This window comes from Pogona vitticeps, chromosome 3 (assembly GCF_051106095.1).
Source record: "Pogona vitticeps strain Pit_001003342236 chromosome 3, PviZW2.1, whole genome shotgun sequence".
NCBI classification, from domain to species: domain Eukaryota; kingdom Metazoa; phylum Chordata; class Lepidosauria; order Squamata; family Agamidae; genus Pogona; species Pogona vitticeps.
The window spans coordinates 199,747,556-199,774,626 of record NC_135785.1 but is presented as its reverse complement, the minus strand read 5'-3'; the positions used below and the strand labels follow the sequence as shown (position 1 = coordinate 199,774,626).

The 27,071-nt window shown below is 41.9% G+C and overlaps 1 long non-coding RNA gene across 1 annotated transcript; it reads left to right on the top strand.

Annotated features, from left to right (window-relative positions):
• The first annotated feature begins 223 nt into the window (after nucleotides 1-223).
• On the top strand, nucleotides 224-11,449 carry LOC144588199 (uncharacterized). The gene is made up of 2 exons (XR_013543609.1): nucleotides 224-6,054; nucleotides 11,141-11,449. It is a non-coding gene; the product is annotated as an uncharacterized LOC144588199 (long non-coding RNA).
• Nucleotides 11,450-27,071: the final 15,622 nt, after the last annotated feature.

Here is a 27,071-nt window from a genome sequence, read left to right as displayed (position 1 = left end):
TCTATAGAGCCTGTGTCCTGAGCACACGCCTGTACTGCAGTGAGACCTGGACCCTTCATGCGCAGCAGGAGAGAAAGCTGAACACCTTCCATATGGGTTGCCTCCGACGGATTTTTGGTATCACCTGGCAGGACAGAGTTCCAAATAGAGTAGTCCTAGAACGAGCTGGAATTTTCAGCGTGCACACATTACTGAAACAGTGACGTCTGCGTTGGCTTGGGCATGTTGTGAGAATGGCTGACAGTCAGATTCCAAAGGATCTCCTGTATGGAGAATTAGTGCAGGGAAATCGCCCCAGAGGGAGACCACAGCTGCAATAGAAGGATATCTGCAAGCGAGATCTGAAGGCCTTAGGAATGAACCTCAACAGATGGGAATCCCTGACATCTGAGTGTTTAGCCTGGAGGCAGGCGGTGCATCATGGCCTCTCCCAATTTGAAAAGACCCTTGTCCAGCAGGCCAAGGCAAAGACAAAGTCACAAAAGCAGCAAAATCAGGGATCTGGACAGGGGACAGTTTGGATTTGTCTTCAGTATGAAAGGGATTGTCACTCTTGAATCGGCTTCCTCAGCCACACTAAACACTGTTCCAAGTGCTCCATACAGAGCACGTTACCATAGTCTTACAAGACTGAAGGATGCTTAACTATCAGACACAGTCTCAAAAGTCACCCGTGTCAAGATGTGTGTAACAAAAGCAGAACAAAAACAGAAAAAAAGGATTCTGGACCTTAAAGATTAATTTAGTTTAGTCTTAGCCATTTCACAAGGTGAATGGGGTGAAACACTGTAGTGTTGGTCGCATAATTTGAGCTGAAACACTAAAATAGCTACCTCTGCAAAAATGACTGCAATGTAAAGGTGAACATATTTACCCCCATGTTCTACTGTCTGAGAAGGGATCCCTTCGCTACAACATTTCATCTCTCAGGGCCGCAGTTAGGGTACACTGGGATTGTGCATGTGTATGTATATGTTCATACAAGAACACACACAAACCTGGATTCTCAGTTTACACACACACACCCAGCATACAAAGTACTGCTTGATTCTACACAGGTCTCCTCGGAAATAAGCCCCAGGCAGCAACTTCCAGGCAGGCAAAACACAGCTCAAGTCCATGCATGTCTGCTTCCAAGTAACTCCCTCATTGGAGCAGCATATAAAGCACAACTCCACTCTGTTAGAGTTCAAATGCCTTTAAATGTCTCTTACCTCTAATTACAGGTCAAAGATAAGAATGACTTTCCCTATTGGTCCCTTTCTCTGTGTACCCTTTTGGCTGAATGATGTTAATCTGGACTGCTGTAGCATCAGTCTTTTTTATACAGCCAAATTGATTACCTAGACAGTGAGGAAACATGAGAAGGTGGTGTGGATCTCCCACAACTCTGTTGTGGAAGAAAGGCCGTCCTATTCTGTAGCCCCTGCTGAAAGCAGAGGGCTTTTTGCATCCAGTCTAACCAAATAGTCTTCCTAATGCCTCTGTTTCATCCTAAGCTATTATCAGTTAACAGAAAACATTTGTCTTGCGAAGCACGGCCATAGGAACATTTGTCTTGTGAGTCATCAGCCCCATTGCCAAAACCATTTGTCTTGCGAGTTTTTTTTCCCCCTGTGAAGCATTTGTCTTGCGAGGAACCACTGTATTCTGTACCTAAAAACCCGAGAAAGGGTCACCATAAGTCAGAACTAATTTGATGGCAGTTATTATTTGCTTAATATCCTACCTGACCACATATTTTGTGTACATGCAAGCTTGTTCATTTTTGGTAACTTTCTAGCTGGCCCTTATAAAGGTATTGTGCTAATCAGTGAGGCAAGGTTCTCAGAGGACACATCAGCTGTCCCAGCATGTGTGTAATCACTGGACTCTATACTAAGGTAATATATGTCACCATGAGCCAGTAATGTCTTTTCCCCAATTTATGCGGAGCAAATCAGATTGTCTCCAGATGCGATTGAATGAAAAGGCATCAGACTTTAAAATGATATTTAGAATCTACTGTAGTAGGGATTACCGGTATTTCTCAAATTACCATGGTATAAATGGGTGTTGTGATAATCTGCTCAAAAAAAGGTTTCAAAGAAAGACTGAAATCATGACAATGCTGCATTGGAACACATTGGTGTGTTTGATGCAGCCAAACCAAAGGTCAGTACTAACTGAAGACAGTAACAGGTGACTCCGTGGTGGCCGTGGGATAGAGAGTCTTCCACCCCCACCCCTTAAGACAGCAAATTAGCTCAAGTGCAGGCTGTACAATATCTACAGTGGTGCTCTCTGGGGTGGCCAGCTTCCTTCGTTGCCACCAGCAGCTGCCTTTCTAGCAGGCTTCAGCCGAGGGAGATTATTCTGTCAGATCTGTTGAAAGACTTTTTTTGCTTTTCACTCCTCCCCCCCACAATGGCTTTCCTCCCCATCCCCTTTTTCTTCCACGCCTCACCATTTTAGAGGGCAAGCCAGTAATGGGAGACCCTCACAATCTATTAAAACAAGGTAAGGCCAACTTTTTATGTTCTCTTCTTGCATTGTCTGAGGGTCTGCAGCGTAAAACACATCCATTCACCTCAAAGTGGTATAAAAACTGCCCTTTTGCAGGTTTTGACCTGTTTAGGCAGATCACAAACACTCTTAAAACAGAACAACCAGAAAGGTAAGACAAATGGCTTTTGTGGTTACAATAGATTTATTGTTCCCTCAAGGTTAATGGTTCTGGTGGGGTTTTAAAAATTACAAGGTACCAGTTACAAAGATACAAAATGGGGGGAGAAGGAGAGATCATGATTTCTGGGGCCCTGGTATAACCTGGACAAAAATAGCATAGCTTCTAATGGTATATTTAGCATTACATCTAGTTTAGACCTAAGCTCTCAACCAGGCTTGTGTTGGGATCTAGAAATGTTCCACCCTCATTCAGCCCAGTAAGGTGCTTCAGATTTCTACGAGCTATGGTTTTGTTTGTTTGTTTGTTTTTAAAGTAGACATTTTATAGGCTTCTTGAGTTGCTTTGATTTTATATCTTCCTTCTACTAGCTAATCTATCTGTAGATTTTACACAGCAGAGAAGAAAATCCCTTTTATTTTAAAAAGCCTGACTCACCATGAATTTGCATATGACTTCTCTTGCTGAGAAAGTGTTTGTCACCATTCTGGCGAACAAATAATTGTTCTGAAATGTACATGTGACACAACAGGAAAAGTTCTTCATCACCCAATTTTCCTATTGGCAAAGACCTTTCTCTTCAGGCAAGCTTTCCCCTGACTGAATGGATGCTGAATGGAATTTTTAAAATAGACCATTATACCTTATTGCGTTGAATGTGTTTTGTTGTTGCTTATGTTTTTTGGTATTGTACCCATTGATCCTTTTAGTATTCTATACTCATTGTTAGTAACTTGAATACTGTGTTTGTATTGGGTCCTCTTAAAGGAGAAAGGTGGGTAAGAATGAATGAATGAATGAATGAATGAATGAATGAATGAATGAATGAATGAATGAATGAATGAATGAATGAAGCTCTACCATTTTGGAAACATTTCTAATTTTAATTCTGCTGCCAATTATGTTTAAAAAGGATTGCTTTACATAGCTTATGGGTTTTTTTTCATTTGCAGCAAATTCATTTAATCTCAGAAATATACATATATTTAAATTTATAAATGTTTTAAGGTTCTGTTTTCAAGTTTCAATTGACAGATTATATATATTCAAGCATTTCTAGTAATTTAAAATAGGGATATATAAAGAGTGGTCAAAAATAAAATACTAAAATAAAATTATGTCCTTAGTATATGTGTCATGTGCCATCAAATCAGAACTGACTTACAGTAACCGAAATAGAGCTTTCAATTTCAATGAAATATTTAAGGGGTGGCTTTACATTCACAGTGAGTTTCTGTGGCCAAGTAGAAATTCAAACAAAGCTTTCCTGAGTCCTTGTCCATCACTCTGTCCACTACGCCGCACTGGGTATCGCAATATTACTTTTATTAGACCAATACAAAGTCCTTTTCCAAAATAATCTTTCATTTTAATGATAAAGGACTGGTTAGTTCATTTCAACCAAGATAGAAAACCTGTAATTTTCCTGTGAAGCCAAATATTGGGAGTTCAATTTCCCACTGTTCCTTCCAGGAGAAGAGGCAGCCTATCCTTTGGCAAGGGGCACAATTCCAGAATACCACCAGAAGGAGGAAACGGTAAAACTGCTCTGACATGGAAATTCTGGAAAAAGTACCCATAATTCAGAATTGACTTGACAGCACATCACCATCATCGCCATTAATTATTTGTAGCTACCTGTTTCCAAGCTTTGGTCAAAAACCCACCTTTACTCTTATTAATTTTGTTTACTGAATACAGTATGCCTATCTTTCTTGCATCATGGACCTCCAGGGTGAGTACAAGGAGTTTCCACCAGACAGGTAGTCTCCGGTCTTGACACTGACCAAACCCAGCTCAAGCTTAGCTCCAGCCACACTGTGGCATTATATCCCTTCAGGCAGTGCCCTGGTCTCAGAAACATCTTTCTTCAACTCCAAGTTTTAAATGCTTCTACTGTTTAGTATTTCTTTTTCCATCTCAGCATAGCAAAACTACCTTTCACTCAAAGTAAATTCCCAGAGATGTAAAATAGCAAACATTTTAATTTCACAAATTATATCTGCTGTAAGGCTAAAAAAGTATAATGGGTGTAAATTAAAAAAAAAAAACCTAGAAGCATGTCAAGTAGCCAAGTGGCAGTGCAATATGTATTATCAACATATAATCACTTTTTAACTATCCCTGCAATATTGCAATAAATTGTTTCTTCCTGACAGTGATGAGAACAGGTTTGCTTGTAATTCTGAAGAGTTTTCTTTTCCCTTCAGTGTAACATACCTGTATGACAATGCAAATAATAGCATTCTGAATTATTTTAAGTACAACCATATAGGCTTTAAGGCACATCAGATCACAGCTTTAGGACCAAACTAGATGTATGGCAGCAGAACTGTTATTAGCTTAAAACCTCTGCTAAATCTAATCACATGGAAGGCAGAGTGACAATCCAACTTTCAAAGCAAAGGAATGATGGTGTGTGTTTGTGTGTCTGCACAAACACACAAAATCTGCTCCTGCTCATGGCCTATATTCGTGCAGTCTGCCTCCCTGTGCCCCAACTCAAGACAAGATTCAATCCCAGTTTAATCTATAAAAAAAATGCAGTGTGATTATGTGTATCAAGGAATGCGGAAGGACCAGCTTCAAACAGTTTGTGACCTGAAGTAAAAAACCAAGATGGCACCCACTCATTCCACATACCGAAGCTAACTGTACTAACAGTTCAATCTTTCTTCAACAGAATGGGAGAGTTGTTCTGGTTTTTTTGGGCTTTTTGGCTGTGTTCTGAAGGTTGTTCTTCCTGATGTTTCACCAGTCTCTGTGGCCAGCATCTTCAGAGGACTGGAGTAGGAACTCAGAGCATGGACAGAATTCGTCCTCCAGTCCTCTGAAGATGCCGGCCACAGAGACTGGCGAAACATCAGGAACAACAACCTTCAGAACATGGCCAAAAAGCCCCAAAAACCCACAACAACCATTAGATCCCGGCTGTGAAAGTCTTCGCAAATACAGAGTGGGAGAGCATCATCCACCACAGCTAGAAGTAGCAGGCTAATTTAAAGTGGACAGGGCCAGCCCACTGACATTGAGATTTCTTCTGGATTTCCTTGCTTCCACTTTCTAGCATCTGCTGCCTGAGGTGACTGTCTCACTCTGCCAAATAACAGGACTAGCCCTATCTGCAGGTATAATTCAGATACCTTCTCCATCATCTCTTTTCATCTAAAAATCAAAACCTTTCTCTCCCTGCCTTGAACTGGTTATACCTGAGATGAAACCAAATGGCACTGTTACATATACAGCACTGATGTTACCTGTCTGTCATGGGTTTGGAGGGAAAGTTCCATCCTATGGGGAGTGGAAGGCGGGACATCAGGAGGAGGGGCTGTACTGTATAAATATGTGAAGCGTGTGTGGAGAGTTTAGGAGATGCTGAGAGACACTGGGTTGTGACGAAGCAGCAGCTGGGAAGAAGAAGCTGTTGTGGGAGTCTGTGTGTCAGACAGGGTACTTCTGTGTGTCAGAGTACCAACCTGATAGGTTCAGGTGTCTGTTGGTTAGCCAGAACTGATAGGTTCAGGGTCTGTGCTTTAAGTTAAGGGTTCTGGGTGAACCAAACTGTATGCATGTATGAGTGAGAATAAGCCACGTTACTTTATTTTATTCACCTGATTGTTTATTTTCCTGTGTGTGTATTTAAAATAAACCTTATTCTTTTTATTGTTCAAAAATCCATCCCTGGTCTGTGTGACTTCTTACAGGGAATGGTTGGTGGCAGCTTAGTGTAACTGTGTGACATATCCCAGTAGGTCTGGGTTTGTCACATTGATTGGTGTCCAGCGTGTGGGATACGACTGGTCCAGTTGTCCAGTGGTCCAGCAAAGCCTTGGCAAGTGTGCCCAGAGCAAGGGGGGTCTAGTCAGGGACAGTCTGTGGCGCGTAGGTAATCTTCTAGGTGTACCTCACGGGGAGGTGCGCTAGTAGAAGAACGTGCCAACTGGGGAGACTTAGATTAAGGTGCTCTGAGGCAGCCTGGTTTTGGCGGGAAAAAGTTGAGGCAAAACTGCGTAGTAACAGTGATCTAGCTTGCCAGCTGAGAGGCCCAGCAGAGGGGGGTAGGCTCTGACTCGATACTGTTGCAAGTTAGTGCTGAAGAACAGCAGCAATCTCTAGGGAGAGCTGGTTCTGAGGCAAAAAGGAAAAAAGTGGTCGTTTTATTTTGAGGCTTGACTTTTAAAGCAGCCTGTTCTGAGGGGGGGGATTATGCCCTTGACTCGAAGCCAGATGGCCGAAATGAGTGAAGTGAAAGACCCCCAGATTGACCAAGGTTCTGAGGATGAATTTGGCTCAGTGCAGGGTGACAGCACAGGAGAGCAGAACCCAGAACTCAGAAAATTGCTCATAGTCCAACAGCATGAACTGAGGATGAGGCAATTTGAAGTGGAGGAAAGATTAGAGAGAGAAAGAAGGGAGGAAAGGGAAAGGCAAATTGAAATGGAGGAAAGGGAAAGAGAGAAACAAAGGCAATTTGAATTGGCATTGGAGAGAGAGAAAATGGCGTTTGAATTAAGAAAACTGGAACTGATGAACCAGAACAATAATAATAATAGGGATTCTGAGGGAGGCCAACTGTCTAAAGCTGACCTGAAGAAATTCCCTGTGTACCACAAGGGAGATTGTCCTGAGGTGTTCTTTTCCCTAGTGGAAAGAGCGTTTGTGGACTTCTCAGTGAGGGAAACTGAGAAGATGACCATCATGCGATCTTTAATCAGTGGTAGCCTGGCTGAGGTCTATGCCGAGATGCCTGAGGAACTGATGAAAGATTTTGCAGAGTTTAAAAAACTGGTGTTTGCCAGACATGGGATAAATGCAGAGCAGCTGAGACAAAGATTCAGGTCCCTCACAAAAAAACCAGAACAGACTTTTACCCAAGTGGGGGCCCAATTGGTGAGGCTGCTTGAGAAATGGCTATCGCAGGAAGGGACAGAGACCTATGAGCAGCTTAAAGATTTGATAGCGCTGGAACAGTTCTATTCAGTCCTGCATGGGGAATTGAAATTCCAGGTGAGGGAAAGGAAACCGAAATCTGTGGCAGCAGCCGCGGAGATCGCAGATTTTATTTCCCAAATAAGAAAGCCCTTGGGTGAGGGGAAATCTGTAGGTAAACCCAAAGAAACCTACAGCAAGTACTCTCAGGGACCAGGGAAAAGCCAGCAAGGGGGAGGGGCCCATGGTGAAGGGAAGCCCTCAGACATGAAACAAAGACCTCAGATTTTGGAGGGAAAACCAAAACAAGATGAGAGAGAATCGAAATACACCAGAAAATGTTATTTCTGTCAGGGAAAGGGTCATCTAATCTCAGAGTGTGAGAAATTAAAGCAGCTAAAAGGAATGGTGCCTCAGAATTCTAGTGGGCCCAAGCCAAAAGCTGTGTTCTGTGTCCAGAAAGAGCAAGGCTCAGTCTCACAGAGGGAGCCTGTTGCTATGGCTACTCAGTCTGGAACAGCTACCTCTGCTGATCAGGCTGAGGAAAATGGTCCTCTTGTGGAGGTAAAGCGCTGCTTGCTGATAAAAACAGATTCTCAGTTGTTTGAGACAGCCGGGGTGGACGTAGGAATACTTGACCGTCAGTATAGGGGGCTGCGGGACACTTGTTCCCAGGTAACCCTGTGCCATCCAGATATTATTCCTAGGGAGTTTATAATCCCAAATGAGAGCATGAAGGTGGCAGGGATTGAGGGGCAGGTAATCTCTCTGCCAGTAGCAGAGGTACCTGTCAACTTTCAAGGCTGGAGGGGAGCTTGGCGGCTAGCAATTTCATCGACTCTGCCAGCAGCCGTGCTCGTGGGAAATGACCTGGCTGAACATGTGAAACGGGTGCTAGTGATTACACGCTCACAAGCCACCACAGGGACAGTTCAGGGGGGTAATGATGAGCCAGAGACGGAAGCAGAGGGGAGTTCAGAAGCTGTGGTGGAAACCTTAACCACAGACAGCAGATTTGGACAGGAGCAAAAGGCGGACGCCACTCTCCAAAAGTGTTTTGAACAGGTGACTGACGCCCAGCTAACACCTGAAACCCCAGTGAGATTTCTGGAGGAAAAGGGGATTTTATATAGAGAGACCCTGAGAAATATCTCAAAAGGGGGAGATGGGATCAGAAGTCAGCTGGTGGTACCTGAAAAGTATCGCCCCATGATTTTACAAAGGGGTCACTCTGACATGTTTGCTGCACACTTAGGGGTGAAAGAGCCCCTTGATTTGATCAAACAAAATTGGGAGCAGATCACCCAGGATGACCCACAAGACGTTGTGACTTACATAGACACCTTGATGAATGACCTAAGGAGAAATCTAGAGCTGGCAGCAGAAAACCTGCAAGCTCAGAAGGTCAGACAGAAAACATGGTATGACCACAAAGCTAGAGAGAGGCACTTTGACCCGGGGGAGGAAGTGCTTTGGCTTAGGCCCTGCAGAGAGAATAAACTGCAGCTCAAATGGGCAGGACCATATAGGGTCATTTCCAAGATGTCAGACCTGAACTACCTAATAGAGCAGGAGGAGAACCAAGCAAGGAGGGTGGTTCATGTGAATGCCCTAAAACCCTACTACAGAGGGGAACAGAGGGTTTTATTCGCGATAAAAGCAGCTGAGAGTGAGGAAGCGGAATTACCCTTCTGGGAGGGTAGAGGGGAAGTAAAATACAACCCAGAGGAGGTAAAGATCAGTCCTGCACTCACCCAAGACCAGCAGCAAGAACTAAAAATGCTGCTTAGTAAATATCAACAGGTGTTTTCCAACAAGCCGGGGATAGTGAAGGGAGTGATGCATCGGATCCACACAGGGGATGCGCCCCCGCAGGCAGTATCCCCATACCGAGTAACGGGACCCTATAGGGACAAGGTGCGGAAGGAGCTGGACGAGATGCTGAGGGAGAACATAATCGTCCCCTCTTCTAGTCCTTGGTCCTCTCCGATAGTCCTTGTGGACAAGCCTGATGGGAGCATTAGGTTTTGTGTTGATTACAGGAAATTAAACCGTGTAACCACTCCTGATGCCTACCCAATGCCCAGGCTAGACAACCTGATTGAAACCATAGGGGGTTGTCGGTTCATCTCATCATTGGACCTGGTAAAGGGATATTGGCAATTAAGAATTGATCCCAGGGATCAAGAAAAGACTGCCTTTTGCAGCCCTTTTGGTCTCTATGAGTTTCGAGTCCTGAGCTTTGGTCTCAGAAATGCACCAGCCACATTCCAAAGGCTGATGGACCAGACCTTGGCAGGGCTCAGTGACTTTACAGTGGCCTACATTGACGACATAGGGATCTTCAGTAATACCTGGGAAGATCACCTGATACACCTGGAGTTAGTGCTGCAGAGGTTAAGTGCAGCAGGGCTAACAGTAAAGGCCAGCAAGTGTCAGCTGGGTAGCCCAGAAATAAAATACTTGGGTCACATGGTAGGGGGAGGAGTGATAAAACCCCTGGAGGCCAAAATAGAAGCAGTTCGTGATTGGCCTAGACCCAACACCAAGAAAAAGGTCAAATCATTTCTTGGGTTGGTGGGCTACTACAGAAAGTTCATCCCGAGGTTTAGCGAGATTGCGGCTCCGCTGACCGATCTGACGAGGAAGAAGGCTGATGACCGCATCCCGTGGACCAGTGACTGTGAGGCGGCGTTCCAGAGGTTGAAGGAGGCGTTAATCAACTATCCAGTCCTGCGGGCTCCAGACTTCGACCGGGAGTTCATCATCTACACCGATGCGTCTAACAGCGGGGTAGGAGCAGTTCTGTGCCAGGAGGATGAGAATGGTGACCAGCATCCAGTGTCCTACCTGAGTAGGAAACTTCAAAAAGGTGAGAGACATTTGGCAACCGTGGAGAAGGAGTGTTTGGCCATAGTCTACGCGATCCAGAAGGCCAAGCCTTACATCTGGGGAAGACATTTTATTCTGTGTACTGACCATTCACCATTGCAATGGTTAAAGACAATGAAAACCCACAATAGTAAACTTATGAGGTGGGCTTTAAACCTACAGGACTATGACTTTGAAGTGAAGGTGGTCAGAGGGTCAGTGAACTGTGTTGCTGACGCCTTATCAAGAAGACCTGAAGAATGAAGACGGCGAAAGAAACATGGACTATATGTATATATATTGATGATAAAAAGTAAATGTACCTGGTTTTGAATTTGGTTTGTATGAATAAAGGTAAATTGATGTAATGTATATGGTAAATGTTTAAATGTCTATTTGCTATGGTTAACTTAGAATGTAAGTATAAGTAAGTATTATATGGTATGTATAACTGTTGTTGTGTATTTTATACAGGTTGTTTTTTGGTGAAAAGCACCTTAGCTTTCCCCCTACAAAACAACTTATAAAGAGGGGAGGTGTTACATATACAGCACTGATGTTACCTGTCTGTCATGGGTTTGGAGGGAAAGTTCCATCCTATGGGGAGTGGAAGGCGGGACATCAGGAGGAGGGGCTGTACTGTATAAATATGTGAAGCGTGTGTGGAGAGTTTAGGAGATGCTGAGAGACACTGGGTTGTGACGAAGCAGCAGCTGGGAAGAAGAAGCTGTTGTGGGAGTCTGTGTGTCAGACAGGGTACTTCTGTGTGTCAGAGTATCAACCTGATAGGTTCAGGTGTCTGTTGGTTAGCCAGAACTGATAGGTTCAGGGTCTGTGCTTTAAGTTAAGGGTTCTGGGTGAACCAAACTGTATGCATGTATGAGTGAGAATAAGCCACGTTACTTTATTTTATTCACCTGATTGTTTATTTTCCTGTGTGTGTATTTAAAATAAACCTTATTCTTTTTATTGTTCAAAAATCCATCCCTGGTCTGTGTGACTTCTTACAGGGAATGGTTGGTGGCAGCTTAGTGTAACTGTGTGACATATCCCAGTAGGTCTGGGTTTGTCACAGGCACATCCAGCTGGGCATATAAACTAAGCCATCATGTATCAGAGAAAGAAAATTTGACACTCATGCTTTTATTGATGCTGCAGTAATCGTTCCCCATTTAAAAATGATTTTGACTCTCTGTAACTTGAAATAAGCAGTATTTATTGTCAGAAGAAGGAAAATATAATTCAATCTTTCTCAGTTGAATGCATTACAGATGTGTTAAACTATGGTGCCCATTATCCCCAGCCAGCATTTTTTCAAATTAAGACAGGCATACTTAAAGTGCAGAGCGGCAGTTGGTCGTTCCAGGTTGTTTGTATCTTTCTTCCCCAGACCCTTCTTCTTCTGGAAACAATGCAACTTCTGAATGCTTCCAGGAGTGACAACCTGTCTGCCATGTGGTCAGAGTACACCTACCCCAAAATATACTCCAAAATATCAGTGTATCAAAACTGGAGGTGAACCTTTAGCTACTTCCTCTTTCATTATTTGCAATTTTATTTTATTTGTAATATATGCATTTCTGGCAGTCTGTGCCAAAGACATTCCAAGAACAGAAAAGTGACTCTGCATTAAGCCATAATGACATATTAAAGAAATGTATTGGCTCTTTCCCCTTATCTTTTCCTTATCTCTTTGCATTGTGCTGTCTCTAAGACTCCTAAGTGCTGCTGGAAGAGAGAAGATAATTTTCAACCTTTGTGTTTGCTATCTCTATCTACAATTATATCTACCTACCCAAAGAAGGACTGGAGAAGATGCAAGGAAAAGACTGCTTTCCCTGTCAAAAAGGATTTGGCAAAAGGTGGAAGAGACGTACAGTTTTGCAGCCCTCTGCCCCTCCTCTAAGCCTTCCATTCCTTTTATTATTATTTTTTCCCTGAACTTGTCTAACCTGCCAACCCAGTTGGGAATATACTGTTAGTGTTTACCTAATAAAATTCAGAGCAGAAGTTGGAACATGAAAAGACATGCATAGGAGGACTGAGCAAAGTTCTGCATATAGTTAGGAGAGGGCAGGGGGGTAGGGTCACGCTTGAAATCAAAGGCATGTGGTGGTTTAATAAGTGGAACAGATTAACACTGAAGTTAATTATCAGTTAACATGAAATTACTACCCTATAAAAACAACTCCCATATATGTTATTTTAGAATTCTCTACGAAAGGGCTTTTAGAATATGGGCAGCCAAGATGACTCCTAGATCTCTGTTTTAAAGATATTACCATCTTTCGTCATGATATTAATAGGAAGACCCTGCAACGCATACCTTCTGTTGCACGACTTGTCAACCTGGGAACTATGAAAAGGAGCCCTAAAAAAATAGGTGTGTGTTATAACACTGAGACAATTTGTGTTCTCATTGAAGGATAATAAGGCACTGGAATGTCATTTAAGGAATGTGCTAAACATTGAAAAATAATTTTCCAGTTCTTTTGAGTGGGATTTGTTTGGAAACCATCCAACACTATGTATATCTTTTACAATAATACAATTTGTCAGAATGTAGGAAGCCACCAGGTTTTCCTTGAGTAATAGCTGGTCGGAGGAATGTTTGGTGTGGATACAATGTCTCATGCGGATATTTTTCCGCAGGAGGCTGGGGTTTTAAATATGTTGCCACCATGCCCATCATTAGGTGTTGCTGACAGTATGAACACTCAGAGCATCTGTAAGTCTTAAAATTTTACCAGTTGCATTTCAGTACTCTCTGTAATGTATATATTTAGGCTTGTAAACCTATATTGAGGTATGCATCATTGCATCATTAAACAAGTTGGGGTTCCTAAGTTTCATGTATGATCTTCACTATGAAATCTGTAGCTGCATATGTGGAATATTATAAAAGAGAGATTCACAGAGGCTGCCCCTCCAGAGCCTAATACAAGTATGATTCACCGGCCATTTAGCTGGATCCTGAGTAGAGCTTAAATCCAACACCACAATAGCACCATCCGCTATTGTGATGGGAATTTGCTTCCTCTCTATGTGCTGTTCAAATGTGAATTTCAAGCTTTTGAGACTGTATGATGTCACAGAAGGGGACATCTTCCTCTCAGTTCTGCTGCCACAAGCAGTTCCATCCGTGCCACCATCCTGTTGGACCATGCGTCTTGATTTTGCTTAGAGTACACCCATTAAGAGTGATGGGCTGTTAGTCATGACTTAAATGAAAATTCCTTTGATTTTGGCAAGTCTACGGGGAATGTGAATAAGTGTGGGTCCAACCAATTTTTGGATACAGTGACAAGGATCTTCTATTCCAATTCTGTATGTTACTATATCCCTTTTCTCAGTTGTCCTGTGTAGATGCCTCCCCTAGAGAGCCAAATTATGCTAATTGTTCAGGCTAAAGCTTTGAAACTGCCAATTACATTATAAATCACCAATAAGATCTTTTCAGTTCAAAGCTCTATCTCATTAATCCTTTCTGTTGCAAGTCTCTAACCTGACCTCAAATTTGCAAAGAAGGAACAAAGACAGAGAGATAGGAATAGCCTTGGACAAGATTAAGTCCTACAGCTAGCCTCTGAATGTAGCTCTTCAGGTGTGAATTGAGAAGGGTTGACTTACCTGCAAAAATTCAGGGAGGGGTTGCTCCCTTCCCCAGTCACAAGTTTTCTGTTATCTGTAGGTTTCTAAGTCAAGGGACTCTGTTATATTGTGGTGTCCTACTTTTCACAAGGATAAGGCATTCTGCAGATGTTGTACCTTTTTTTTCCTAATGGATTTTGTCTGGCAAAGGGGAATGGGAAAGGTGGAGGGACAAAAAGGGAAAACACAGGAGGGCTGTAGCTGAACACAAGGACAACAACATCTAGATCAGCTGCAATCCTCAGCGAAGGAGGTATACTGAGGCCACAGTAGAAGTCAGGCCTAGCTGTGCTCTAACATACTGTCCAGTGGTCTTGAGAGTTATCCCTCTATTCTTCTGTATGGGTTGCCCTAGGAGACTTTGCTTGTGTGAGAGAGCAGCAAAGAGTGTGTTCTGCCCATTCCCTGCCACCCATCATAATGGACAGGAACTAAAGCCAGGTGCCTAAGTGAGTAATATCCCACTGCCCCCACAATCCCTGGCAGTAAAAATACAATCAAGTAAATCATTAGCCATTTGATATCCTTTCATGACGCTCCAAATCTGCTTCTTATGACAGCTACCTTACCCTGCCTAACAGTAGGGCCACACCTGTTCTTCTGTCCCTGCTTGACATTTCTGCCCCTTGTGCAGAAGCACAGGAGCGGAAAAGAAAAGAGGAGAGAAAGACAATGATCTTATTTGGATGTGCTTACGTAAATTTATTTATTTATTTATTTATTTATTTATTTATTTATTTATTTATTTATTTATTTATTTATTTATTTCCCGCCCATCTAGACCGAAGTCTACTCTGGGTAGCTAGCAACATACAAGAATAATAAAATAAAATAAACAACAACATTTAATCATAAGGATAACAATAAATTAGGTATTGACAGGAGGGAAGGCCTGCCTAAAGAGCCAGGTCTTGAGTTGGCTCTTGAAAACACCCAGTGAGGGAGCCAGACAAGTTTGGGGGGGGGGGAGATTGCTCCAGAGGCAAGGGGCCACTGCCGAGATGGCCCGCTTTCTTGTTCTTTCTCTCTGGGCCTCCCTTGGCGCAATGCTCTGAAGGTTTTAGTTGTGGGGAGGAATGATTCAGATGAGACATAGTGGCTCTTATAATACAGCAGGAAGGTTCATCTGGTAGAACTAAATGGTGGGAGGTTTTAGGGCAGATAAAAGGAAATACATCTTTAGACAACACATTGTTTAGTTATGGAATTTTCCAGGCTCCAATGTCAGTGGCTTTAAAGAGAAATTAGACACATTAATGGAAGAGGAGGCTATCGATGGCTCCTAGTCATGATGACTATATATTACCTAAGGCCGAGAGTTGAGTATCTGGCTGTGGAAGCTGAGGTTGGGAGTTTGATTCCTTATGATTTCCCCAGGAAGACAAGCCAGCCTTTGTAGCCTTAGGCAAGCTGCACAGTCCCAAAACATCCTCAGAAGAAATGGATGGTAAATTGTTTCTGAAGACTCTGGAAAAGTTAAATGGGCCTTCAGTTAGATTCAGTGAGGCTTCTAGAAGAGCTGAGTCACCAATGACAGGAAATCTGCAGTGGGGAACTTTGTGGTCTCCAGATTTTGTTGGATCCCAGATTTCACAATCTTGAACCACAGACTATCAACATTAGCCTTGGTGGCTGTTGATGATGGGAGTTGGAATCCAGAATGATTATCTGGAGGGCCACAGATGTCTTCCTTAATTAATGGAATCTGTAAAATTGCCTTCAGATCTTAGAGCAACTTTACCATCTCTTACAAGAATATTCCCAAATCTTTTATCATCCTCAATCACAGTCACAAAACAACTACATGGGTACCCATAATCCCCAGAAGAATTCTTACTGGTAATATACTTTAGTGTTATGGGCATTGTAATTCAGTTCAATTTGAGGGTACTATGTTGGTGAAGGATGGATTGAGCTATCAACAAATACAAGGGGGTACTGATAAGTATCGAGCCTTACCCAGGAAGAATTGAGCTAGGAAGCTGTAACTGCCACACTATTCTACATATTCCCCCAAGAAGTCAATGCACTTGTGACATCTATCCTGCAGCTTCTGAAGTCCCTGCAAATAAAATTCTTCCGACTGCTGGTGTAACTACTCATTTGCAGCATTAGTTGCCTCCAGAACACTCCCAAATCGTTGTCACTTTAGGTATTTTTTGAGTTTGGGGAACAGATAATAGTCAGAAGGAACCAGGTCAGGAGAATAGGGTGGATGGGGCATTACTTGAAAGCCTAAGGGTGTCAGTTTTGCCTTTGTTTCTCCTGCAGTGTGTGACAAGGTGTTGTCATGCAACAGAATGATACCTTTGGAGAGCTTTCCTCAATGTTTTTCCTTGATATTTTGCCTCAATTTGTCAATAAAGCACAATAATATTTTGCATTGATGGTTGAACCCTGTTGGAGGTAGTCCAACAGCAGAACTCCCTTCTTATTCTAAAAAATGTTGACATTTGCTTCTGCACTGACCTTTGCACTCAAACGTCTTTGGCCTGGGGGAACCACTGTGCCTCCATTCCTTAGACTGTTTCTTTGTCTCAGGATCGTAACAGTAGAGCCATGTCTCATCACCAGTTACCAGGAAATCTGACTTGCAAAATGTTCCAAAACAGCCACCAATGACTCCACACGTTTTCTCTTTTGTTCAGTTGTCAAAAGTTTGGGGATGCACTTTGCTGCCAGCTTTCTCATTTCCAAGTCATTGTGGATAATGGCACCAACTCTCTCATGTGCTATTCTCAAAAGTATAGCAATACTTTTGGCTGATATTCAGCGGTCCTCCCTGATCGTGTCATGGATGGCTTTCACATTTGCAGGCACAGAAACAGGCCTTCCACTGGGTTTCTCACTTTCAACACTGAAATGGCCAGTTTTAAAACTGACAACCCAATGTTTAACTGTTTCATATGAAGGGCCACTGTCACCCATAGTTTGTGACATTTCATCATGGATCTGCTTTGCACCTTTTCCTTTGAGAAACAGGAAACTAATTATGGTCCTATGGTCTTCTACATTGAACTTTTCTGGAGGTGCTGCCATGTTCACTTTGGACCTGAACATGAAAGATAAGTTAAAATCATAGGTAGTTGATTTTTCCACCATTGAATATAGACAAATTGGCCAATAAACCCTGCAATTTATAGCTTCCTAGCTCAATCTTTTCTGGGAAAGGGTCAATACTTGTCAGCATTCTCATACCAAATTGACAAATCCAGTTAGACAGCAAGATAGCCAAAAGCAAGAGTCCGTCCGTCCATCCGTCCGTCCTACCTACCTACCTACCTACCTGCCTGCCTGCCTGCCTGCCTGCCTGCCTGCCTGCCTTGTTATCATTTTTAAATATGCTGAATAATAAACAAATCCTCCCCAAATTACTAATTCCCTTGGTGGAACTGATCGTTTGACCATGCTCATCTGTAAAATGGAAGAACATTTTATATTTTCCCATATAAAATGTAAATGGCGATCTATCATTCTAATTTCACCTTGGTTTTTACCATACATCCAGAATCAGACAACATGATAGGTTATGCTCGTGGTGAGAGACCAAAGGTTGGGAACAACTGGGTGGGTGAGAAAAATGTGAAATTGAGGTGTTATACCTTGTACCATGGTGATTTGCCAGTAATGTTATTTGCTGATTTAGTTAGACAAAGTAGAACTGCAGTACATAAGCAGTGCATATTCGTATTTGAGTAATTGCATGCTGGCCATAATATTAAAACAGTACAGTAATATTAAAATAATGCACCCTCTTGTCCTGGAGGAACTGTTCCTGGTGTTCCCTCTGCACCAAGTCACGCCCACCATACAGTTTCTCCCCTGCTTTGTTTTTAATACCCCAACAATTCTGCCACATGCATGCATAAACGCTCTGTGCCAGGGATGTTGGCAAGTCTTTGGATCTACGTCCCAAGTCTGAGTCTGAGTCTCTGATACCAATCCTGAATTCTGAGCCTCAAGTCCGAGTCCCTATTAAAAACTAGCATTTTTTCCCAGGAAAAAAGGGAGGGTTCCGAGTCAAGAGTCAAGTCGTTGACACCCCCCACTCTATTTGAGCCCAAGTCAAATCAATGGTGTGACTTAAGTCTGACTTGACAGTGAGTCACCAACTTCATTCTATGTGCATCAGAAGATGATGCACAGCCCCAGCTTAATCTGAGTTAGCACTCAGCCCAGGACCTTGTTTAATATCAAGGCTGAATTCTGGTTCTTCTTTTTTTAAAAAAAGACATTTAAACAAATAAACTATTTTTACAGTACAGTGTTCAAAGTTGCTCCCCATATTACCACAATCACCTTGTAGAGCAGGGAAGAGTTATTATCCTGCATTTTCAAAGTCAATGGGTTGTTATTACAATAACAGTCCTGTAAAGCAGGGAATTGTTATTATTCCATGATGAAGAGCCAGGCAGACTGACAGGGTTTTGGCTACCAAGTTTAAGGCTGAAGTCAGATCTAAAGTGGGGTCATCATTGACTCGGCTCAGACTGTGAGCCACCCTATGCAAGAACAGTGAAAATATTAAAGAATACATTTTCCTCTGATTAACTCTGATTAGGCGCCAAGTTCTGTTTCACACTTTTTCATTTAGAAAATAGGTTCTGGATGTTATGGCTCTCCAGTCAAGATTAAAGGATAGCAACTTTGGGTCAGTCACTTGACTTGGCTTCTCATGCAATGTTGTTGTGAGAATAAACCCTTCCATGAACTCACCAAAGGAAAAAAAATGGAATATCAGTTTAACAAACAGATAAACTGCCCACCTGAACAGAAGCATGTTTTTTTTAAATGTTTACTTCCTTCTCCCTCTGTGTAAAGGAGGGGCAGAAAGAAGGCAGGAAAGCTATTTAAAACTGGACTGGGGAATTATGTTCTTTGATTACCGAGCATCCCAATTAACAATTATAATGATAATAGTCACTAAATGTTAGGTTCAGTAACCTCCTCCACACTCAAAATCAACCTCATCAGGCTAGCCATGTGCCATTCATCTTCTCCAAGTACCTAAATGGAGTACATACCATACTGTAATGTACGTCAGCAGTTGCACATACATTGATATTTTAAAACTTGCCCTTCCTCCATCTTGTTTGAATCAGACGTATACATTCCATAGTATGTTTTCCGAAGCTGAGTTGTGGTTTTACAGTTTATAACCTTAGGGAGTTTCTGGAGATCTCGGGTAGATCTTTCCTTCATGCATGACTTTTCCAATGTGTGTGAACAAATAAATAACAGCATGTGCACATTGTCGTATGTGAAGAATTACATGCAAGTGCCTCTAATTCTGGGTGAATAGTTACTGCTAATAATGGTTTCCCAGTGAATAGAAAAGCAGAGGAATGGATAAATAAAGGTTAAACAGAGTGGTATTGTCCCAGAGTATCATCGGTTCTGCTATGGATGGCTTCAAAGTAGCTAAGGAGTGGGTGACTGGAGCTTTGACTCCAGGCCAAAATTTAAGAGAGTGCAAAAAATTTGCAGCTGGGAGGGCCTGCCTCCATGCAGCGGTATTTGCTGCTAGACAAATACAATACTCCATCCCATCATGAACACGTAGGCCACCCCCACTGTTCCTCCCCTGTCAGAATAAGACACAAAAGAGGCAGATTCTGTGCAGAGCTAATATAGCTGCTGTGTTTGTGGACTGAGGGGGCTTCTTATTTCTCCATCCTCCCCCCACATGTACTGGGCTTATATGGGCCAAGTTCAGCTGATAGGTCTGCAAAGTCCCATTATATTAATATGGACTCTGGATTTTTCTTATGCTGGCAAGGCTACCTTTATATTTTCCAGACTGAATATTGCATGGACCTCAGACATGGCAGAGTGCATTGCTTGTTCATTTTGCATACATTTGTATAAACAAAATATTGTTGAACAGTGTTCAGGTTTTTCCTTCTGTTAGCCAGTTCTACTTTTCTTTATCTCCCTCTCTCATGTGGGCCACATTCCTGCGATGTTTTATGCATATGTTCAAGGATCCAGAAAATGCTCCTCCAGCAGAATGACTTTAAATAGGCAAAAACGCCTGGTCCTATCAAAGGAACTCTTTGCATGCCTAACATGACTCATACATGTTGAGTATTTGCTGTGTTTGACCATGGTTTATAAAGGGCTTTGCATTATTCATAGATGAAAGGTATATGAGATGGTTCAAGTAATCCTATTTATCTAGATCGGTAGGTTAAGATAGCAAACAGCTGAGGTGTACCAAACTCTTGGAATGTTAGAAGCTTTCTTTGCTGTTGAAGCCAGCAGTAATCAAACTAATTCAAGTCTCGTTTTCTCTCCAGCTTTTAAAAAATATTTAATTTTAATCCTGATTAGTACTAAAATAACAACTGAAGATAAATGGAATAATAATAAAGTCACAACTAAAGAAGGCAAATAAATTAATTCAGTTCTCCATCATGAATAATGGTCTGGTCTGTAAGATATTTGATTGCAAGCAAAAGCCTGTATGGTCTCTTGCTGCCTGAAAGTAGGGTGGCCCCATGTCCTACTTTAGGGAGAAGGATCTTCCATTTGCAGAGCTATCTTCCTTTTTGGAGATGTGGAAATGGCCACTCTGCCCCCTCCAGCAGGTGTCCCTCAAGCAGGGAAAACAAAGGGGTTGATTAGTAAATGTGTCTTATCAGCCCTTTCTGAGTTTTAAATAAAATGGTTTTGGGGGATCATTTTGTATGAAAAGATGCAAACCACACACCTTGATATAACTACTGATGAATGGTGGGAAGGATATGGGATGGCATGCCAGTTTTGTATGAAATTCAGATGGGAGGTCAGTCCCAAAAGAGGACATTCTGAATGCATTGTTCAAATCATACCTCTGTAAAATGGTCCACTGTTTCACCAGCACAGGATGATGAAACATGATTTAGACTTAGCACAGAAAAATCTTCTTGCTTAAACATTAGATTGTGTGCATCTTAAAACACTTTTCGCTTGCTCTCCCCTGCCCTCCGCTACTCCACTAGAACTTAAATCAGGAGAATCTTTTTTGTTTTGTTTTGTTTCTATAAAGCACCGCATATGCACGCAGAGACGCATACAGAAAGAATAAATGGCATTCCTTCTTTTAACTATGTGCACACTGCTGTTCTTTCATTTCCCACAAATTAAGCAAATGTACTTGAAAGATCACTATATGTGACCAAAGCTATTAGCACAACTGACACATGGCTGAAACCCCACCCCACCCCGTTCAGCCATGTGTCAGTTGTGCTAATAGCTTTGGTCACATATAGTGATCTTTCAAGTACATTTGCTTAATTTGTTGAAAGGGGGAGGGGGAGGAATACCACCCCTGTTTAGGAATGGGGTGCTCCCTATGCTCAGCCCGTCAATTGTCTGACCTACTAGACTTCTGGTGTTACATCTTATCATATTTGTTGCCAAAAAGGAAGTCAGCTGTGGAACATTATATCTCAAGCGCAGCTATACTCGAAAGAGTGTTTGCATAAGCAGTCACCACAAGAATTAGCAGTTCGGGAACAAGCGTTGTAGTATATTTCCATACAAGTGTCTGGATCACCAGTAGAGTAAGGAAGAATTAGTTTTTCCATGGGCTTAGCAGACAGTAGGTATTGTTCCATTTACTAGCTTTTCTTAGATCATCACCAACAGAAGAAGAACTCAATTCATTTGACAGTCTATCCATGCCAAAGATTTTTCAGCTCCTGAGCAGTCATATGTCGTCCCTGGATCTGAGAAGACAAATGGATTGTGAGAATCCAGCAATCTCAGTGGTCTTTCCTGTCCTTTTATTCAGTGACTGGAAGTTGTGTTGTCACCATCATGGGACTAATCCTTGATTTCTGCTGTAGCTCAACTTAGGGAACTATTTGTTTTTCTCAATGCAACAAACAGATCTCTGACGTACAGCCACCACTTGTGTTTTTCAGAAGCTAGCCATTGATTCTTCATCCCAGTCACAGCCTGAAAAGTAACTTATTTTTTAAAAAAGAAGAAGAAGCTTGGTTACCATTAACAGTCCCAGCATCTTAGAGATACTATGCAGAATCCCACTGGTGATTGTGTCAGGTTCGTGTCATTTGCTGTGGCTAATTGTGACTCGCTGAGAAGATGACAAGGCACATCTTAGTTGCATGCCTGGTAACACGCCTGAGTGACTGTGCTACTGAGATGCATTTCAGCACCTTGTCAATTAGCCACAATTAGCCAGAGCAAGTTACGCAAACCTTAGGTGAATACAATAGGATTCTGACCAATTAGGTACTTTTGTAGTTACAAAATTTTAAAGCTATTTTCCAATTTCATAAGTAACCAGAACAGTAGTTACAAAAAAAAGGGATCTAAGAAAGGAAAAAGAAGGAGTGTTTTGCTTATTAGGTCACAAGCATAATGCAGCCTAAGTTATTGAAAAAGGGAGTTAATTACAAGTATTCGTAGCCAGTTTTTTCCCAAGCTCTGCACGGTCCCTCCACATAAAAACTTGCATGTAGTTTTCTGAAGTTATCTTCATTTCAACAATATTTCAGCATTTTGTTCCCACTGCTGTTAGAAATCCTTACTGTCTAGTGAAGAATACTGAGAGGGAACAGAGGTCACAGAACTTTCTCAGACTCAGAGAAACAGCATTTGCAATCTATGGGGCTTGGGTCCCCTCCTCCCCTCCGTATATGTGAAACTAGGACATTAGGAAGCAATTTAAAGGTTAAATATGGAAGGGAATGCTAGCTGCCCATCCCTTGCCCAGAATATATGTCTTTATTACAGTCTGCTCTTTACAGCATTTCAAAGCAGAAGCCCTTTCATGACATGTCTTTGCTGTTGGAAAATTTCAGTCTCTTCACCCATTTCTCACTTAAATAACCACAAAGGTAAGCTATGCCTGCAGGAAAATTTTGAGCATGTTGAGATCTGTATGCAGAGCCTGGGAAAATAGCAGAAGAGGGAGGAGACAAAGGGAAGATAAGATACATTTGCCCCCAGGAGCAAGTTTCCCATTCTTTCTTCTGGTTCTACAAGTCATTCTTACTTGCTTTAGTACACATGGCCACACATTTATCATTGCTCATTGGGCTTGATTCCATTTTCTTTGGGCAGAAAGGACTTTCGTTAAAGCTTGCAGGGTTAGAGCTAAAATTAGCAGGTCTTGACTTCATACATCATAAAACAACAAAGTGAAATGCTTTTTGCATGACTCATGCTGTCTTCTGTTCTCTTCCTTAGCTTGGCATCAGCGGCTGGATCCCAGAACATAAGAAGACTTCTCCATGTTAATGAGACTCCTGTGTTTGTCCACCTCCTTCCGAATAAGGAAGAAGAAAAGGAGACACATTCTTCCAAGGCTGATGGATCAGAGACTCACACTAAGTAGTGTCAATCCTAATTTGTGAGAATATCTTTGGAAATGTGTGGGCAGCATGTAGGAATTCTCAGTAGTCTTGACAAGACACACATTTCAGAGATGTACGGTATAGACCAGAGATTAGAAATGCTACTTTTTTGGATGATAGCTCCAATATTCACCCAACCAGCATATCTGGCTGGAGGATTCTGAGGGTTGTAGTCCATAAAGGTAATGTTTTCAACCTCAAGCATGGACACACAAGTCAAATAAACTACGGTACAGGGATTGGCTTTGAGGAGCCTTTGAACAGACACCCACTTGAATTTTTTTTAAAAGTACAGCTCTGGAAGAAAAATACATATTTTTTTTGTAATGCACTGTTATGTTGCCTCTTAAACTTGACACAGGGTAGAGCCTCAGCATTTTGGAATCTGGCCCCACATAATTTCTTGCTTTCCTCCAGTGGTTCCCAACCTTGGGTCTCCAGATGTTCTTGGACTACAACTCTCAGAAACTTTCACAATTAGCTGTGCTGGCCAGGATTTCTGGGAGTTGCAGTCTAAGAACATCTGGAGACCCAAAGATGGGTGATAATCGTACTACACAAAAAGTGTAGCATATTATCTTAAATATTTAAAAAATGTTGTTAAAACCTTTAGCTGCAAAGATAGCAAATGGTGAGGCCCACTAGTGCAGTGATACTCCAGACTTCGAGGGACTGGGACTTGGGCCATCCAAATTGATCCCTGTTGAACCATTAAGTTGGGTGACCTTAGGCCAGTTACTCTCTCTCAGCCTGACCTTCCTCATAGGCATATTGCAGGGTACAATGGGAAGTAGAAAGACATATATTTGAGCTCATTGCTAGGAAAGCAAGATATTCTTCTCTTCCTCTCATAGTCAAAATTAACATTTTACAAAGTTCTGTGAAGTGTGACAAAGACCAGAGGAGAAGGGAAGGGAGAATGTTGTGTGAGGCAGTGTTAACAGTACATTAAGATGCTTCAAGGAAGAGACCTGGGGAAAACTTTAAGGAATATAGCTTGAAAGAAATGCTTCTAGGACTAGAGTTCTACTCCAATACTGAAGTGATTTGGGACTGGGTGGGGCAGTTGTCCTGATTCTGTCATGACATATATTGCCAGAGGGTCCGGAAAGGACCCGCCTTCCTGAGAATAAACTGCTGATGCCCTGAGAATGACCTGCCTTTGGCCTTTGCTTATCAAGAATTGCCAAACAGAATAGATAACATTGTTCTGTCCTTTCCTTTAATATTATTTTGCAAGCTTTTCCTAAAGGTTCCCATTTATGTTATGTATGTCTTACTTTTGGTGTAAAATGCACACACTTTCTGATATATTTTTGTATGCATGTTCCTCATTGTCTGAAACACATCTGTGCATGTTTTCCAAATGTATGCATTTTACTAGCACATTTTTTTTGAACATACATGTTTTTTCTTTAACAAAATGTATCAGAAGCTTTGGAAATGTATAGATTTTCATTGCAATTGACTCTACCATGCTGATGCCACAGGCTCCAGTTTCTGCAAAAGCATTAGTATCATTTGTCTTTCACGGAAATGTATCTGCCTGTAACATATTGCAAAATTTTTGCAAAGTATTATCATAGGAATTAACAGGGCCATGGTGGTGCTGTGGGTTAAACCGCAGAAGCCTGTGTGCTGCAAGGTCAGAAGACCAGCAGTTGTAAGATCAAATCCACGCATCGGAGTGAGTTCCCGTCGCTTGTCCCAGCTCCTGCCAACCTAGCAGTTCGAAAGCATGCAAAATGCGAGTAGATAAAATAGGTACGACCTTGATGGGAAGATAACGGCATTCCGTGTCTAGTCTTGCTGGCCATGTGACCACAGAAACTGTCTTAGGACAGAACGCTGGCTCTGCGGCTTGGAAACGGGGATGAGCACCACCCCCTAGAGTTGGACACAACTGGTCTAAATGTCAAGGGGAATCTTTACCTTTCATAGGAATTAGGCCCTAAAAACTCATATGAATAACTTAAAAGCTCTCATCCAGAAAACTTACTCTTGAGCTGTAACACAACACTGATAAATAACAGCAAACATACTACATCTGGCTGTGTACCAGGACAAGAAATATACCATATGAGTACAATATGTGCTGTGGATAAACTGACATGTCAAATAGGTGCCTGACATTCAGTCCACGAGGACATAGGGACACCATCATCCTCTGCAATGAACTCTGCCTTCTCAATATTCAAAACAACCTCAGTCATCATGATGGTGTGACAGTTTCACCCTCTCCTGTTGTTTCCTTTCACTCTCCTCAAGTGGAAAGTTACCTCCGTTTCCTGCACCTATGGAGACTTTCTACAGAACATGGGAAAAACAGCATTATGGATCATGTGGAAAGTCTCCATGGATAGCAGAGGTTTTCTTCTGACAGTGCACCCTCATCTTTACATATTTAGGTTTCACCCTCACTGAATGCCTGAACAGAGTGACAGTATGTTCCAAAACTAACAAACATCTATGAAGATGCCTGGAAATTAATGGAAAATCCTTTATCTCAGATTCATTTTTAAGCCCTGCTGCAAATCTTCAGCAAGTTTGCTGATACAGCTTTTGGGGATGTTAGCACTGGTTTGTTGCACTTCCCACATTTATTGCTATTTATTTGAAATATTTTTATACCACCTTTTTCCTTAAAAGGACCAAAGGTGACTGTAAATTAATGCTGATTTTCCCATGTGCTTTGGAAAGTCACTGTAGTCTCAAGACTATGTGATATACATTTCACAGGTGTAGAAGCAGATTCTTGCTTCTGGCCATTTTGGAAAATAGGTCCACAGACTTACTTCACTTGCCCATGAGGTCTGTTCATTTTTCACCTATTCCAAGTTTTTTTTTCATCTAAACAAACATGGCCACATTCCTGTGATGTTCTTGTGAAAGTTTATCACAGGGAGATAATGGAGGATGATCATTTCAGGTTTGATTGTTTATCAGTAACTTAATATAGTGCATGTAACTATATGTTAAGCCATTCATTTGTATCATGAACCAGACAATGGTATGACAATTAGAACTTTGTAACTGATTAGATTACAAAGTGGTTACAAGCAAGGGTGTCTGCACTGATCCAGAGGGAATAAGCTGTCTTTCTCTTCTTTCCAGTTAGAAGACCAATGTATCATAAATAGACTTCCAGGACATTTACTGTTTTGGAACCTGAAATATAAGATATGGAATCACCCAGTTAAGATGTGTGATTAAACATGGATTTCTTAGATGGCTTTAGGTGCATGAATGACAATGATAACCCTGCCCTACTTAATAGGATTGTTGCAAGCATCATTGAGATAATGCATCGGAAGCATAGCGATCAGATGTAAAGGCCTGAGTATTATAATTGTGCAATATGTCTTTTTAAAAGGCATATTTATTAGCTGAAGTCCTATTGTTTTACTATCTGCTACATAAGGATGATGACATCAGTAACATTGTTTTTCCCCCCAGAAATTAAACATTTCTGACTTTTTTTCTCATAGCTCCCAAGTAATTGGGAACCTGTAGAAGGTGCAGGATGGAAGTGGGAAGTCTTTAATTACTGGAAATCACCATCACCAGGATGACTTTACCATTGACAT